The following is a 16,949-nucleotide window of genomic DNA, read 5'->3' as shown; positions in this document are numbered from 1 at the left end:
CTCTGCCCATTTCCCATGGAGGAAGGCAGGGTGATAGTGGGAGGAGCTCGAAATCTCCACAAAATGGTGGCCCAAGGTGTTGGAGATAGCAATAGGGTCCACGATGACATCGTCTCCTATTGTCAGGCCGGGAATTGGGGAATGGATCTTGATCCCAGAGAGCCATCAGAAGTTGGTCTGGAGGAAGTTGGCCCACATGATGGAAGAGGCAGTAGAACTGTTAAAAGAACTACAGATATATGATTTCCCTATATTTGAGAAGTTCAAAACAGTTTTTTAAAAAAATTATCTACTGATCATCACAAAGTGTTTTGCACCTGAATCCAAGTGTGGAACCTTAAATAATCTGGCCAGAGTCTCCAAACTACGATTCCATTTCCATAGTAAATAACAGACACCACCCCGCAAAACTGACGGTATTGTAAGATGTAAACTTCTCTAAATTTTTCAGCATTTTTCTGCAAGTCAGTTTGGCCATTAACAAAAATGCATCCACCATCAACAATGGCTCTCTGCTCAAGTTAATTTTAACAGTTTTCTTTCCAGGATAAATTTCAATTTCTAAATAAAATCACCCCGCCACGAACCATGGACCTTGCCGTTGGTGGGAAGGCTTGCGTGCCTCAATGATACAGGTAGCCGTACCATAGGTGCAACCACAAAAGAGGGGTATCTGTTGAGAGGCCAGACAAACGTGTCGTTCCTGAAGAGGGGCAGCTGCCTTTTCAGTAGTTGCAGGGGCAACAGTCTGGATGATTGACTAATCTGACCTTGTAACACTAACCAAAACAGCCTTGCTGTTGTGGTACTGCGAATGGCTGAAAGCAAGGGAAAACTACAGCCGTAATTTTTCCTGAGGGCATGCAGCTTTACTGTATGATTAAATGATGATGGCGTCCACTTGTGTAAAATATTCCGGAGGTAAAATAGTCCCTCATTCGGATCTCCAGGCGTCGTTATCAGGAGAAAGAAAACTGACGTTCTACAGATCGGAGCGTGGAATGTCAGATCCCTTAATCAGGCAGGTAGGTTAGAAAATTTAAAAAGGGAAATGGACAGGTTAAAGTTAGATGTAGTGGGAAGTAGCAAAGTTCGGTGGCAGGAGGAACAAGACTTTTGGTCAGGTGAATACAGGATTATAAATACAAAATCAAATAGGGGTAATGCAGGAGTAGGTTTAATAATGAATAAAAAAAAATAGGCATGCGGGTAAGCTACTACAAACAGCATAGTGAACGCATTATTGTGGCCAAGATAGACACAAAGCCCATGCCTACTACAGTAGTACAAGTTTATATGCCAACTAGTTCTGCAGATGATGAAGAAACTGATGAAATGTATGAAGAGATAAAAGAAATTATTCAGATAGTGAAGGGACGCGAAAATTTAGTAGTCACGGGTGACTGGAACTCGATAGTAGGAGAAGGGAGAGAAGGAAACATAGTACGCGAATATGGATTGGGACTAAGAAATGAAAGAGGAAGATGCCTGGTAGAATTTTGCACAGAGCATAACTTAGTCATAGCCAACACTTGGTTCAAGAATCATGAACGAAAGTTGTATACATGGAAGAACCCTGGACATACTAAAAGGTTTCAGATAGATTATATAATGGTAAGACAGAGATTTACGAACCAGGTTTTAAATTGTAAGACATTTCCAGGGGCAGATGTGGACTCTGACCACAATCTATTGGTTATGAACTGTAGATTAAAACTGAAGAAACTGCAAAAGGGTGGGAATTTAAGGAGATGGGACCTGGATAAACTGAAAGAACCAGAGATTGTACAGAGTTTTAGGGAGAGCATAAGGGAACAATTGACAGGAATGGGGGAAAGAAATACAGTAGAAGAAGAATGGGTGAAGGCAACAGAGGATCAGATAGGTAAAAAGACAAGGGCTAGTAGAAATCCTTGAGTAACAGAAGAGATATGAATTTAATTGATGAAAGAAGAAAATACAAAAATGCAGTAAACAAAGCAGGCCAGAAAAAATAAAAACGTCTCAAAAATGAGATCGACAGGAAGTGCAAAATGGCTAAGCAGGGATGGCTAGAGGACAAATGTAAGGATGTAGAGTCTTATCTCACCAGGGGTAAGATAGATACTGCCTACAGGAAAATTAAAGACACCTTTCGAGAAAAGAGAACCACTGGTATGAATATCAAGAGCTCAGATGGAAACCCAGTTCTAAGCAAAGAAGGGAAAGAAGAAAGGCGGAAGGAGTATATAGAGGTTCTATAGAAGGGCGATGTACTTGACGACAATATTATGGAAATGGAAGAGGATGAAGATGAAATGGGAGATATGATACTGCGTGAAGAGTTTGACAGAGCATTGAAAGACCTGAGTCGAAACAAGGCCCCGGGAGTAGACAACATTCCATTAGAACTACTGACAGCCTTGGCAGAGCTGGTCCTGACATAACTCTACCATCTGGTGAGCAAGATGTATGAGACAGGCGAAATTCCCTCAGACTTCAAGAAGAATATAATAATTCCAATCCCAAAGAAAGCAGGTGTTGACAGATGTGAAAATTACCAAACTATCAGTTCAATAAGTCACAGCGGCAAAATACTAACATGAATTCTTTACAGACGAATGGAAAAACTGGGAGAAGCCAACCTCGGGGAAGATCAGTTTGGATTCCGTAGAAATGTTGGAACACGTGAGGCAATACTGAACCTAAGACTTATCTTAGAAGCTAGATTAAGCAAAGGCAAACCTACGTTTCTAGCATTTGTAGACTTAGAGTAAGCCTTTGACAATGCTGACTGGAATAATCTCTTTCAAATTCTGAAGGTGGCAGGGGTAAAATACAGGGAGCGAAAGGCTATTTACAATTTGTACAGAAACCAGATGGCAGTCATGAGAGTCAAGGGACATGAAAGAGAAGCAGTGGTTGGGAAGGGAGTGAGACAGGGTTGTAGCCTCTCCCCGATGCTATTCAATCTGTATATGGAGCAAGCAGTAAAAGAAAAGTTCAGAGTAGGTATTAAAATCCATGGAGAAGAAATAAGAACTTTGAGATTTGCCGATGACATTGTAATTCTGTCAGAGACAGCAAAGGACTTGGAAGAGCAGCTGAACAGAATGGACAGTGTCTTGAAAGGAGGGTATAAGATGAACAACAACAAAAGCAAAACGAGGATAATGGAATGTAGTTGAATTAAGTCAGGTGATGCTGAGGGAATTTGATTAGGAAATGAGACACATAAAGTAGTAAAGGAGTTTTGCTACTTGGGGAGCAAAATAACTGATGATGGTCAAAGTAGAGGACATAAAATGTAGACTGGCAATGGCAAGAAAAGCGTTTCTGAAGAAGAAAAATTTGTTAACATTGAGTATAGATTTAAATGCCAGAAAGTCGTTTCTGAAAGTATTTGTATGAAGTGTACCCATGTATGGAAGTGAAACATGGACAATAAATAGTTTGGACAAGAAGAGAATAGAAGGTTTCGAAATATGGTGCTACAGAAGAATGCTGACGATTAGATGGGTAGATCACATACCTAATGAGGAGGTATTGAATAGAATTGGGAAGAAGAGGAGTTTGTGGCAGAACTTGACCAGAAGAAGGGATCGATTGGTAGGACATGTTCTGAGGCAGCAAGGGATCACCAATTTAGTATTGGAGGGCAGCGTGGAGGGTAAAAATCGTAGAGGGAGACCAAGAGATGAATACACTAAGCAGATTCAGAAGGATGTAGGCTGCAGTAGGTACTGGGAGATGAAGAAGCTTGCACAGGATGGAGTAGCATGGAGAGCTGCATCAAACCAGTCTCTGGACTGAAGACCACAACAACAACACAACAAATAAAATCAAATTTTAGTAAACTTGTGTAAGCAGACTCTCCGGGTGCCCACCAAACCTACACAATATCCTTGTCCATCCCTTCTCCAGGCCTGCTTCCAACCCCTTGCCTCATGGCTCATATGCCTACAATACACCTAAATGCAAGACTTCCTACTATACACCTACCCCAGCCATGTCACAGGTATATCTTATCCCATCAAAGGCAGGGCTTCCTGTGACAGTAATCAGCAGTCAGGCCCCAGCAGCCAGAGACCATAGCCATGTGAGTGAATTGTGCTTGCTTGAATGTGCGTCACCTATTTCTATGAATGACGTTTTTGTTCGAAAGCTTAAATGTTCTGTCCCTGTCTATCATTTTTGGAATAGATTTTGTTTGAAGAAAGTCTTTTGGAGTATAGGGCTATGGTGGCACACGCTAGTATTGAATTTTTTTTTATTTTTTTTTAATTTTTTTAATGAGTTATCGTACTAGTGGAATGCCTTATGGCCTTATGCTAGTATTCACATTGGAAGTGTGTGTCTGGTTGTTTGTTAGTGAGTTATTTCAATGTCAGTAGTTACTGGCTACGGATTTGTTTTTGATTTTGGAATTACTAATTCGACATGTTCTTTACGTTAGGCGATTTAATTTTGTTTTTCGTTTGTAATTAGTTACTGGTATGACTAAGAAGCTTAACAGATGGTGGTTGTATGCTGGAATGAACGATGATATGGGTACAACCACAAAGTTTTTGTGGTTGTATGGATTGAATGTGTCAAGCTCCACATGTGTGACAAAGTTAGGAAATTAATTAAAGTTGCTGCATCACAAACCACGGGCGAGTATATCTGGCGTTGTCTGCGTGACAATGTTTGTCGATCCAATCGTAGGTGTTCCTGGTTCGAGAGATCTAGGCTGACCATTGAGATGTTGTGTCATTAACTTAACATTTTTGCTATCACTCGTCACTTGGGTTTTGTGCTAGTGAGATGGGCGCAAAAATGTTTGTAACTAACAACGGTATTTTACGGAATTGATCCTCTTTAATAAGATATGATATCGAAGGCCTTCTACGCAATGGTCAGCACCAAGGCGTCTAATTAATGTAATGGTACTTATGATTAAAGTGATTAACAAGCAACGGTTCCTTTTACAGCAAGTGATTCCCCTACAATGACTTCTGAGCACCACCGAAAATTTTATGAACTACTTACGTAAAGGGAGTGAATATGGCTGGAATATATTGCACAAACAGTTTCAGATTCAGATTATTGCTATGTTGTAAACTATTGCATTATTACACAAAAGCGATATCAACAGCTTCTGTGTAACGATACTGAGACGTTCACTCGATAACGTGTTGAGAGTACTCCCAAGTCCTCACAATGCCCTGCCCAATGAGGCATTTGCTCAATAACATCAATACTGCACACGTTTCGTCAATGTATATCTTCAATACCTAATTTTTACGGATGACCATGAAAACATAATTACGACCACGTCATTCTATATATAAGCAAAAATAATTTTCCGCAGTTCTCTTACTCAGTATAAAATAATAACTCACCTTTAGTAGAATGGCCGGATATATTTCTTTTAAATTGACACTACTACTGTTATACGCTAAGTTTAAGAAGCAGAGATGACTAACATCTTGTTTCCGTACTGATGTACGTTCGTTAACAACAAGTAATAGAAATACCACAGAAAACTATGTCGTGTTTACACCGCACAATTACAACCACAATAAAAACAAACTTATGTACACATTTCCACGTGGTTCACTTCTCCAAAGACCACATAAGGAAAACATTCACCATCCTTCAATTAGCTCACAAGGAACTTCCGCATCGGACCCCCCTCAGATTTAGTTAGAAGTTGGCACAGTGGGTAGGCCTTGAAAAACTGAACACGGATCAATCGAGAAAACAGGAAGAAGTTGTGTGGAACTATTTAAAAAAAATAAGCAAAATATACAAACTGAGTAATCCATGCTCAAGATATGCAACATTAAGGAGAATACTAGCTCAGTAGCGCCGAGGTCCTGTGGTTAGCGTGAGCAGCTGTGGCATGAGAGGTGCTTGGTTAAAGTCTTCCCTCGAGTGAAAATTTTAATTTTTTATTTTCAGACAATTATCAAAGTTCAGGCACTCACACATAATCAACTTCGCTCTCCAAAATTCCAGGACATGTTCAGATTTGCTTGGACATATGCAGGATTTGACGGTCTACACACGGAAAAATTTGAAAACGTTAAAAATATATGTTTTGACAGAGCACAGGGAAAACTGTGCGACTGTGAAACAGTTGCATTCATTTGTAGCAGTTTATGTGACAAACTCTTCTGTTTTCATCACTTTTATGGGAGTGATTATCACATCCACAAGAAAACCTAAATTGGGCAAGGTAGATGAATCTTTTTACCCATTCGCCAAGCATACAAGTTTGGTGGGTCGACAACATATTCCTGTCATGTGACGCACATGCCGTCACCAGTGTCGTATAGAATGTATCAGACGTGTTTTCCTGTGGAGGAATCGGTTGACCTATGACCTTGCGATCAAATGTTTTCGGTTCCTATTGGAGAGACACGTCCTTTCGTCTACTAATCGCAAGGTTTTGCGGTGCGGTCGCAAAACACAGACATTAAACTTATTACAGTGAACAGAGACGTCAATGAACGAACGGACTGATCATAACTGCGAAAATAAAGAAATTTAACTTTTCACTCGAGGGAGGACTTAACCGAGGACCTCTCGCTTCACAGCTGCTCACGCTAACCACGGGACCACGGCGCTCCTGATCTAACACTGTTCTTAAAGTTGCCTATCTTGCACATAGACTACTCAGTTTGTATAGTTTGCTTATTTTTTCATAGTTCCACACAACTTGTTCCTGTTTTCTTGATTGATCTGTGTTCAGGTTTTCAAGGCCTATCCACTGTGCCAACTTATAACTAAATCTGAGGGGGGTGCGATGTGGAGGTTCCCTTGTCAGTAAATATACAAAGATTATAATATGCTCGAACTAAGTTGACACTTGGCGCTGTGGCTGGTAGGAGCGACCGTAAAGGCATTTCCCATTTAGGTATTTACAGTTGCTGCCATCAGCTACCGCTCTGCGCGTCACATTTGTTTTCTCGAATATTACACATGCATTTAGTCTCAATTACAAGAAGGTAAAAAAAAGAAGAGAGGTGGCATTGCATCACGAACTTGAAGCCGATGTTCGCCATCTTAACTAGCCTAAAACATTAGGTTCACTGCATTCATACCCCACAGTTGACAGTGGAGACACTTGTCCGTGACATCACTCTGACCGTGTCGTATTACTACAGCAAATACGCATTCAAGAACAGAAAAACGTTCGAAATTTCCTTCCTGATATTATGTTATCCATGTATTTATTTGTCCATGGGACCTTGTTGATACATAGAATGTACATAAGATGTTGGATATCATTTAATACAATATTGTTTCTATCATTTTAAGATCGTTAATCTCTTATCGTTAAATTATTTACTATTGGCACATTATTTATATTTACAATGTTACTGTGGTTTCAGTGGATAAGATTAGTACATTATTATTTAACAAGGTACTCTTTAAGCCTGTAGAAGCAGTGACAAGTTAAATATGACTTTCCTGTAGTTCTGAGCTCTGCTATGTTTATTGATTTATGTTACTTGGTAGATTCCTGAATAACTTTTTATCAATGTGTAGAATTTCATTTTGGTTGAGCTTAGTTTTTGTATGATGTATATGGAAATCCATCTTTTTTGCCTTGTGCTATGAGTGGGTACACATTCCTTTTTGAGGAAGAGTGAAGGATTTTCAGTCGCATACTACTGTTTGAGCACTAGGGTTTCATATACATGAAGGCGTGGATGTGGGAGGATTTACATTTTTATGAAGAGTGGCTTGCAAGAGTTTTGTGTTTGGCACCTTCTATGGTTCTTTTGGAATCTAAATAGCTTTATGATATTTGGAGAAGCTCCTCACAAAATGACTCCATCATTCAGCATTGATTGGACACTTGCATAGTACACACTTTTTGGGCAGCCTTTACTACAGTAGCAATCAAGTATCCTCATCACATATCATGATGTGATGAGGACAATATGAGTTCCCCACCTGACATTATCCTGGATCCACAATCCGAGAAACTTTGTCAGGTTCACTCTAGAGCTTCCTTTGACAACTGGGTATTTAAAGTTTGTGGAATCTTTTCCTTGACATTATGGAAGTTGTTTGCTACACCATTTCCTTCATTTATTATTAACTTATTGTATGGGAATCATTCTGCTATGCTGCCCATTGTCTTTGTTATGTTTTCTTGTAGTAGGTTTTCAGATTTTGCGGTAAAGAGAAAGCTTGTGTCGTCAACAAACTGGTAAGCAGTTTGACACTGTATGTTTGTTTGTAGGGCATTTACACATAGGAGGATCAGTACTCGGGGAAGGGGGGGGGAGGACAGCACTGGTCCCAGTACTGTTCCTTGCGGAACACCATATTTCATGTCCTGGTAAGCTGAGTAATGTTTTGTGATTTTGTTGCTGTCATTGTGTTGTATTTTCACTGTTTGTTTCTGTTCACAAAAGTAGGACCTGATCCAGTCATTAGGTGTGCATCTGATGGCCAGTTGATTTAATTTCTGTAGGAGTGCTTCATAATCTGCTATATAGAATGCTTTTGATGAGTCAAGGCATGCACCAGTGATAATCGCAACTGTCCACTTTCTGGTAAATTTCACTTAGGAATTCGTAGGTAGCACTGTTGGTTGAACAGTTCTTCCTAAACCCAGATTTGATATTTTTCCATAAAGGCTGTAAGTCTTTTGTGGAAGACATTGTCTAGAATTCTTGAGAATCTAGACAACAGGGCAATTGGCCTGTAATTGCCAACTTCTTTGTGTTTCCTTTTTTGTAGACTGGTTTGAATTTTGCAATTTTTAGACAAGAAGGGAAAGTCCCTGATGCCACTGAACTGTTGCATAAATATGATAGTGGTTTTACAATATGTTCACTACATCTTTTTTATTATTTTGTCACGTATACCATTTACTCCTGAGGACTGGTTCGCTTTTAAGGTTTTTATGATGTTCCGGATTTCTTCTTCATTCGTTGGGTACAGAAAGAAGCTGTTGATCTTAAGTGATGATCTTATTGTATTTTGGTTACTTATAGTAATCTTATTAATTAGTTGTGCAAATTTGTTTGTCAAATAGCTGTCGAAGGTATTTGCTACTTTGCTTCACTCTGTTACTTTCTCTCCATCTTGACATAAGACGATATTGGCATTTCTGGTAGTTACGTGTCTCTTCTACATCTACATCTACATCCATACTCCGAAAGCTACCTGACGGTGTGTGGCAGAGGGTACCCTGAGTACCTCTATCGGTTCTCCCTTCTATTCCAGTCTCGTATTATTCGTGGAAAGAAGGATTGTCGGTATGCTTCTGTGTGGGCTCTAATCTCTCTGATTTTATCCTCATGGTCTCTTCGCGAGATATACGTAGGAGGGAGCAATATACTGCTTGACTCCTCGGTGAAGGTATGTTCTCGAAACTTTAACAAAAGCCCGTACCAAGCTACAGAGCGACTCTACTGCAGAGTCTTCCACTGGAGTTTATCTGTCATCTCTGTAACGCTTTTGCGATTACTAAATGATCCTGTAATGAAGCGCACTGCTCTCCGTTGGATCTTCTCTACCTCTTCTATCAACGCTATCTGGTACGGATCCCACACTGCTGAGCAGTATTCAAGCAGTGGGCGAGCAAGCGTACTGTAACTTACTTCCTTTGTTTTCGGATTGCATTTCCTTAGGATTCTTCCAATGAATCTCAGTCTGGCATCTACTTTACCGACGATCAACTTTATATGATCATTCCATTTTAAATCACGCCTAATGCATACTCCCAGATAATTTATGGAATTAACTGCTGTTGTTTCGCAACTTTCCGCATAGCATTGTTCTTGTTTCCAGCAGACTGAATGTATACATCATTTGCCTTCATTTTTGCTTCCGTGACAACTTTTTAAAATGTTGTCTTGTATTTTCTGTAATAAGCATTAAATTACTCACCTACCTGCTGTGTCTGTGTAATATCAGATACACACATCTAAAAAACTTTGCGTCACCTCAGTTCCAAGAGTTCTGGAACCTCTACAGAAGACTGGAATAGTGATCATCATAAACATAATTTCCGCCTTTTTTATTGGTCATGAAAACCACATATTGCATGTTGCACCACCGAGGCCTTCAGAGGTGGTGGTCCAGACTGCTGTACACACCGGTACATATAATACCCAGTAGCACGTCCTCTTGCATTGATGCATGCCTGTATTCGTCATAGCAAACTATCCACAAGTTCATCAAGGCACTGTCAGTCCAGATTGTTCCACTCCTCAACGGCGATTCGGTGTAGATCTCTCAGAGTGGTTGACAGGTCATATTGTCCATAAGCAGCCCTTTTCAATCTATACCAGGCATGTTCGATAGGGTTCATGTCTGGAAAACACGCTGGCCACTCTAGTCGAACGATGTCGTTATCCTGAAGGAAGTCATTCACAAGATGGGGGCGCGAATTGTCAATGAAGGCGAATGCCATGCCAATATGCTGCCGATATGGTTGCACTATCGGTCGGAGGATAGCATTCATGTATCGTACAGCCATTACAGCGCCTTCCATGACCATCAGCTGCGTACGTTGGCCCCACATAATGCCACCCCAAAATGGCAGGGAACCTCCACCTTGCTGCCCTCACTGGATAGTGTATCTAAGGTGTTCAGCCTGACCAGGTTGCCTCCAAACACGTTTCCGACGATTGTCTGTTTGAAGGCATACGCGACAGTCACTGATGAAGAGAACGTTGTGCCAATCCTGAGCGGTCCATTCAGCATGTTGTTGGGTCCATCTGTTTTACGCTGGAAGGTGTCGTGGTTGCATAGATGGACCTCACCATGGACGTCGGGAGTGAAGTTGTACATCATGCAGCCTATTGTGTACAGTTTGAGTTGTAACAGGACGTCCGGGAGCTGCACTAAAAGCATTATTCAACACGGTGGCGTTACTGTGAGCGTTACTCGGAGCTATAATCTGTAGGTAGCAGCCATCCACTGCAGTAGTAGCCCTTGGGCGGCCTGAGCGAAGCATGTCATGGACAGCTCCTGTCTCTCTTTATCTCCTCCATGTCCAAACAACATCTCTTTGGTTCACTCCGAGATGCCTGAACACTTCCCTTGTTAAGAGCCCTTCCGGGCACAAAGTAATGCGGACGCGATCGAACCGCTTTTCTTGTAATGAGGTCAACATTCTGTATTAATTCTGCTAGCATTTTACCAATAAATGACTTTCCAGCATTCCTATGTGTTGTCGATGTTTCGTAAACAGTTCTCTTGATATGGGAAGTTCGAAGAATGTCACATTATGATAGGCCTTCCATAATTTATGTAACTGTTTATTTTTTCAAGCTCCAAATTTATGACTGTGTTACCCTGCAGATCGTAGCTGTGTGGCATGCTAGCAACTATGACGTTATGCACTTTGAGATCATGTAGTGTAGATTTTAAACACTGTGTAGCATGTTTACCCTCATTCTGGCAAACATCATTGCTTACACCCATGATTATGACGGTATCATTCTTGGATAACTAGTTTAGTGAGCTACCGTTTTTTATTATCTCAGTGAGAGGTGCATTCGGTTTTGTTATTCCTCTAGCCATAAGTGACGTACTATAATCACTTATTTTTTCGGCAATTATCCTGGCGTCACTGTCACTGAGCATCACAACTCTTTTTTTTAACTTCACTTGTTTGCTACTTGCTGGCTTTTTCTTGGCCATGTACTCTGAGTTAAGCTCTATAACTTCTAGTTGGGTTGATTGGGTTGATTTGGAGAGGAGGCCAAACTGCAAGGTCATTGGTCTTATAACTTCCAGTATTTAAAACAGTTGTTGCGTGCACACGACAGAAATAACGAACACGAAGCACTCATGAACAGTAGTTTGCTAATGTTTTGAGCTAATTAAAATGCCGGCAGGCCTCGCCCACTCTGGCTTCAAAAACAATGTAAAGTATAAAGCCGGGTTCGCAGGCGCATTTACTGTGGCGCCACAACTTATAACTTTCTATAGTTGGATCGTGAGCCACCGTTCACACAGGACACTACAAATGCTACATCGTTGCACAGATTTCAGTACGTCATCAATTGAAATCACATGAACCATTGGGGCTACCAACAGTCTCTCCGCAACGACCATTCAACAAACGTCACTGCATGTGCTTTGCAAGCACCTTACTGGTAGATGAAAAAATCAAAATGTTATCAAGAGATGCTCATGCTAATGGCAAGCTGAACAAGAGATAGTCAATAAATCTCCCCTACATTTGAGCCTTATTTTTGAGGCCGTAAGGCATGAAGGATTACTCATAAAGCCTGAAGGGGGTAATCGGTTCTGCTTTTGGAAAGTCATCAGTGAAAAAAGGTATGTGGTGGTAAGGTTCACAGCAGTCCAGAACTCTGAACACAAGTCCACCATAATGAAACTGGATGAAGTCTGTGATAGTTCTAGAGTTCAGGACCCAGTAATCCCAGCATAGAAGAGACAAGCCATCTTTATTCTGCACAAGATGTATGGGGAAGAACAATTGCTATCTAATGGACATGTGGTTCCAGCGTTAAGTAGTTTCCTTATAATTGACTTGGGATGCCGCCACCTTTAAGTGTTAAGGCAGTTCTCTTTATAATATTTGGACGCACCTTCTTTTGTATTAATTCTGTGCCACATGCCATTAGAGATCACTATCATGAATATATTGTTGAAAATCACCTGAGTAGCGCCACTGTCAGAGAGCAAGGGTGAGACACTGATTGGACAAATGTCACTGACCTTGGAATTCTGAGACATTGATGACAGTGAAGGAGGGCACATTTGATAGCAGCTCTATTGCTGGTTGTGAGGAAATCAGATTGGGGAGCTGGCACGCTATGTGAAGAGCCTGTGTCAGCCATGCAGAAGCAGCATCAATCTGTTGATGTAGTGACATGTGCACTCGAAGAGCATCGATGGTGAAGTGCCCAAGCGAAAGTTCGATCAGTGAAAGGGGGAGCTGGGTTAATAACCTAGAGCACTCAGAGAAGGAGGGTAGGAAGGTGTATTGTATATATAGCATGGAAGGGGCAATGTCGAATGGGCCTGGAATCAGTGAGTCAGATGCATGTTGTAGCAGTGAAGTTGACTGTTTGTTGGGTGAAAGTTTGAAACATCTAAGGAAATCAGTGTCAAGCACCAATTCGTCGACATCAGCGACATGAAAATTCCATGGCAAATACGGTTCGGATGTCAGATGGACCTGAAGATTCACAGTGCTGAGGACTTGATGCAGGAGTTGTTTGCTGCATACAATGTCAGTCCAGTAGGAAATGTGCGAGGTGGGGCCAGTGTCATAGGTATAACACTAGCATCCACACTTACATTGATGAGAAATGGGAGACCTACTGTGGGGTCTGTAAAGTAAAGATGACTACCAGGAGATGAGGGAGCGTTTGTTTTTTGATGAGGTGTGATGTAGCAGGGAACACGGGCTGGCGTTAGGTGCTCATAGCCTTTACCATGCGGGACAGGTGGCAGTTCTGAGTGGCATCTGCGAATGTAGTGCGGAATCAGCAGAGGGTGTACACAGGGTTAGGAGTAAGCTGTGCTGCATGCATGCACTCTGTTGGATTCTGAGCGGAGGTTTCCTGCTTTTCGACTACTTCCTTGGTAGAGGTCAGAAGCAATCAGGGGGTAAGTGTGAGCAGTGTATGGAAATTATGCCTGGTGACTGTGTATCATGCTAGGCAACTGTGGGCCCTGTCATGTAGCGTCAGGCAACTGAGTGAGGTGGAATGTGGTAGAGGATGTCACCTGCAGTTCTAATATTATCAACCATTCGACCACTCGGGCTAACAAAAATGTGTCTGTACTCCAGGATGCTATATGCTCGACCCGCAAGGCGTAACTTATGTTCCAGTGTATCATAAGCAGGTGACAATAATTGTAATTACACCTCACATGGGAGTCTGACTAACCGTAATGCCACAACACACTGTCCAGTAAGAATTTGGCATCCAGTTATGCACGGAGGTGCTGCCAAAGTTGGGATGGGTCCTGGATCCTCAGTTCTCGTCATGTATAATATGATGCACAATCTCTGAATTTCAATAATGTTTGGAGAGAGGACCAAGCCACTGATAAGAGCTGTGTGGTCATGCAAATGACTAACCAAGAAAAAGAACAGGAGGTTTCATCCATAAAGCCATGAAGGCCAAATATGTTATCTGTCAAGATAAACAACATACTTTAATTATCCTTCAGCTATGGAGGAAATATAGGAAACATACCAGATAAAACCATTTGCATAGATGTTGGCATAGGAGATAGATCTGTGGTGACCAGTGAAGGCAGTACAATGTTGGGAGTGGCGAAATCGTGATTGAACATTGTGGGTGTCTCATTGAGGTGCCACCTGAGGCCGTCATGGGAGGCTTGATGTGATGACCACGTGCAGCACACAACATTGTAGGCACAAGAACACAGTAGGCCATTGCAGCAGGATGACCTCATCATTTATGTAGCATTGGGTGAACATGCGAAAGACATATGTCTTGTGAAGTGTAACCCATAGCCCATTTGGGAGGGGAGGGGGGAGGGGCTGATGTGGAAGGTACGGAGGTGCATTAGACCATCGCTGGAGGTACATCCACAGCTGCAGTTCTCGAAAACGGTTTAAGTTGGAAAAACGGAGCCATAGAGCGGACAGTATCTGTAGAAGGAAAGTAGTACGCAGATCCCACGCCATCGAGTGGCAGTGGCGAAGTATGTAATACAGTGGTTACACATTGCAAGGTTACATCAGATCCAGAACTTAAAATGTCAACAGGTTGCGTGACATGCGAAGTGCCGAAATCGACGTTACTGCATGGAAACACTGAAGTTGGTGAGCTGTTTTCGCGTCATTGCGCACTCAGAGAGTTAGAGCATCCATTCGGTCCACATAAGGATAGAATTGTTTCTGCTCCAGTTTAGTGGTAGGATGTCGAGGACGACACGTTTGAGATTCACAGTCTACAGTTGCAACTTCGACACGTTGTACGTTGCAGTACTAATAGTAAGGTGCATAGATTAGATCAGATTAGATTTACTTTCATTACAATTGATCCGTAGTGAGGAGGTCCTCCAGGATGTGGAACTTGTCAGAAAAACAACAATACATGACAAATATTTACAACTAAAACAAATAAGCTAATGTACCATTCCACAGGTCCCAAGTGGAATGATCGTCATTTTTTAATGAACACTAAGAGTCATTTTACAAATACTAATGCACTGAATTTAAAATAAAAAAGTTTTTTATTTATTTATAAGGTAATAAACATGTAATACAACTACTGTAATACTTATTTACAATGAGCACATTACAGCACTGAAATGGTGCATAAGCAGAAATAAACAAACACCAGAATTTAGGCGAGTCTGGGACTGTACACACTCAGGTTGAGAAAATACACACTAATCACACTTCCAGTGCAATGTATCCAGATGCAGTGGTCTATAAAACCAGTGAATGTAGAAGTCCAATGATAGATAACCGCACTGTCAGACCGTTATAAAGTACAAATCCGCGTTGCAGCTGTCGAAAACGACATCGGTGAGCGACGTCGAGGTCTTCAGCGCGGGAATTCAAGTTGTAACGATGATAGGGTGGAGGATGGAAATCACAAACGAGCCATTCGTTATCAAAAACGTTAGTGAAACGTAGAAGCACAATACAATTGAACAACTCGTAAAGCTGTGCAAACACAAAGAAAATCAGAACAGAGTCGAAGATCATAACATCAAAGATGTACAATAGTACAGGGTGATTCAAAAAGAATACCACAACTTTAGGAATTTAAAACTCAAAACGACAAAAGGCAGAGCTAAGCACTATCTGTCGGCCAATTAAGGGAGCTATAAAGTTTCATTTAGTTGTACATTTGTTCGCTTGAGGCGCTGTTGACTAGGCGTCAGCGTCAGTTGATGCTAAGATGGCGACCGCTCAACAGAAAGCTTTTTGTGTTATTGAGTATGGGGCACTGAGAATCCGCGGGAAACAACTCAGTATGAACGTGACTCGCCTAAGGTGAAAGTTTTCTGTGCATTTCAGCCAATAAAGTTTTTGGTCCCTTTTTCTTCGAAGGTGCTACTGTAACTGGACTACAGTATCTGGAGATGTTAGAGAATTGGCTGCTCCCTCAGCTCGAACAAGAAGCACAACAATTCATATTTCAGCAGGATGGAGCGCCACCACATTGGCACTCATCTGTCCATAACTACCTGAACGTCAACTACCCGAGGCGATGGATCGGCCGCCAGGCAGCCCGTGACAGAGCACTTCATCACTGGCCTCCAAGAAACCCTGATCTTACCCCCTGCGATTTTTTCTTATGGGGGTATGTTAAGGATATGGTGTTTCGGCCACCTCTCCCAGCCTCCATTGATGATTTGAAACGAGAAATAACAGCAGCTATCCAAACTGTTACGCCTGATATGCTACAGAGAGTGTGGAACGAGTTGAAGTATCGGGTTGATATTGCTCGAGTGTCTGGAGGGGGCCATATTGAACATCTCTGAACTTGTTTTTGAGTGAAAAAAAACCTTTTTAAATACTCTTTTTAATGATGTATAACAGAAGGTTATATTATGTTTCTTTCATTAAATACACATTTTTAAAGTTGTGGTATTCTTTTTGAATCACCCTGTATTTTAGTGGTCCATGATCGCCACAAGTGTATGTTAATACACTTGACTGATAAATGTGATTAAAATGCTCATAAATTTATTTACAAGTTTCCTGTTTCAGAACCATAATATAGCATGGAATTTGTTATCAAATTCTGATTGCAAACTCTAATAAAACTTTGCCGCCATAACTTACTTGCAAATTAGCAGTTACAGCAGAGTTAATTTTAATGTTACACCGAAGCATTATGAAGAGCTATCACCTGTGTTTCTTTCTGTTATTGTCTCAACTACTGTTTGACTGCCACTGTAATGACATTCTTTCACTTAGGTGTATGTAATACAATGATCCATTAGGAAGTGAAAATATTCTTTCACCAGCTAAAGTT

At 41.3% G+C, this 16,949-nt stretch overlaps 1 protein-coding gene across 2 annotated transcripts in view; it reads right to left on the bottom strand.

Annotated features, from left to right (window-relative positions):
* The window catches only part of LOC126186750 (protein SDA1 homolog), a 200,755-nt gene extending 195,151 nt beyond the window's left edge, over window positions 1-5,604 (bottom strand). For both annotated transcript variants that reach the window (XM_049928238.1, XM_049928237.1), the window contains exon 1: window positions 5,364-5,604. The gene's annotated coding sequence lies outside the window, so the exon portion shown is untranslated. The remainder of the gene's footprint in view (window positions 1-5,363) is intronic.
* Between the last annotated feature and the right edge of the window lie 11,345 nt (window positions 5,605-16,949).

Source organism: Schistocerca cancellata, chromosome 1, assembly GCF_023864275.1.
Source record: "Schistocerca cancellata isolate TAMUIC-IGC-003103 chromosome 1, iqSchCanc2.1, whole genome shotgun sequence".
Taxonomy (NCBI): domain Eukaryota; kingdom Metazoa; phylum Arthropoda; class Insecta; order Orthoptera; family Acrididae; genus Schistocerca; species Schistocerca cancellata.
The sequence above is the reverse complement of the archived record's forward strand: the minus strand, read 5'-3'. Positions and strand labels throughout refer to the sequence as shown.